Source organism: Penaeus monodon, chromosome 33 (genome assembly GCF_015228065.2).
Source record: "Penaeus monodon isolate SGIC_2016 chromosome 33, NSTDA_Pmon_1, whole genome shotgun sequence".
In the NCBI taxonomy this organism is placed as follows: domain Eukaryota; kingdom Metazoa; phylum Arthropoda; class Malacostraca; order Decapoda; family Penaeidae; genus Penaeus; species Penaeus monodon.
In genome coordinates, this window is record NC_051418.1 from 24573197 (window position 1) to 24574905 (window position 1709).

Below are 1709 nucleotides of genomic sequence, written 5' to 3' on the forward strand. Positions count from 1 at the left end.
CGAAATTTTATTTCTTGCGCGTTGCTGAAAATTCTCAAACTATAATACTGTAGCGAGTCATGTTTGTCCTGGGGGAGTTTCATCATCATGTCATACTAATTTGCATATATGAGTTAAGTAGAACAGCAAGGCAGCTCACAGTTGTGTATACAAACATGGCAGTGTTACTTGCGACGAGGCAGCCTGGGACTACCACGCAGCTACCATGGATGGCTCTGTGGCGTCCCCTTTCCCATGGCTCTACCATTGTAATCACACAGGTAGTGACTCAACATGACTCTACTAGTCTCATTACACGCGTATGTAAAAACGCCCATCGCTCTACCATTAATTATACGAGTATTTAGTAACTTCCCTTGGCGCTCTATGGGAGTTGCTCAATGATCGACTGAATCATCTTAATCCCACACATCGATAGAAATTTCCAGTCTCTATCTTCCTAATCACCTATAAGTGTGATTAGAATGGTAGTAATAGTCATGTTTTCCTACCTTTATAATCACACACGTTGGTAGCAACTCCCATGGCTTCACCATTCTAATGACTCCCATGGTTCTGCCAGTCTAACCACACACGTACGATGCAGCGGCTCCCACGACCTAAACCAACCCTGCGTAGGGCCATAGATCCTATTTCACAGTCACATTGGCGTATTATTGTATGTCTATAATTTCACTCGTTGCTGTGACCGTTAGTCAGTTCTCTTCCTCGTCGTGCGGGCGTGGGATATGCAGTGAGCAGAGGACCTTTTAAGCTGCTGTCTGTGTTGTCAGATTGCATTTTGAAAGTGTCGTTTGTGTTGTCTTAGTACCTTTTAAAACAGTGCTGTGTTGTTAGAGTACTGTGTGTATTGTCAGATAACACCTTTTAAAGTACCTTTTTTTTGTCAGAATATATTCTAAAATACAGATTGTGTTGTAGGAGTGCATTTTAGAGTACCGTTTATGTCGTCTCTGCCTATTCTGTATTCGCTTATCTGTCTCATTCTATCAAGTTCTCTTCTTTTGGACGTTGATTATCGCAGTATTGCTCATTTTATCTGCCTCAGTCGCGCATTTACATAACATTATCATTATAATATGGCCACGTACGTTATAAAGTCACCAGAGTGTTTACATGTTGCTGAGGCTGGTATTGGACGCTCTCGGCGTGTCACAACAAAGACATGAGGGAACACGACTCATTTAGCACTATCGTTTTACATGTTGACATAGTGATCCAGATGCAGCCTCCTCCCCTTAGGTACCACTCCCCTCTCCTCCCTACTCCTCCCCTCACCTTCTGCACCCCCTCTCTCCTCCCCTCACCTTCTGCACCCCCCTCTCTCTCCCCTCACCTAAACTTCCCTTCCTCCTCTTCTCATTAATCTTTCCTCTCTCATCCCTCCTTTTCCTCTCACTCTCTCCATCCCCTTCCTCCTCTTCCTATTTCTTTCTCCCCTCCCTCCCTCTTCTTCTCCTTGCCTTCTCCCCTTCTTTCCTCCTCCCCGCATCCTCCTTTCAACCCCTGCGCTCCCCTCCCTCCCTCCTCTGTTACCCTTCTCCACCACCCTCACTTACTCCCATACCCTCTGCTACCCCTTCCTTATCCTCCTAACCACTCCACTCCTTTCTCCTTCCCCTCCTTACCCCCTCCTACCTTTCATAACCCCACTACCCCCTTACCCCCCATCCCTCCGCCGCGTCACTGCATCCATGACCTCCACTCAG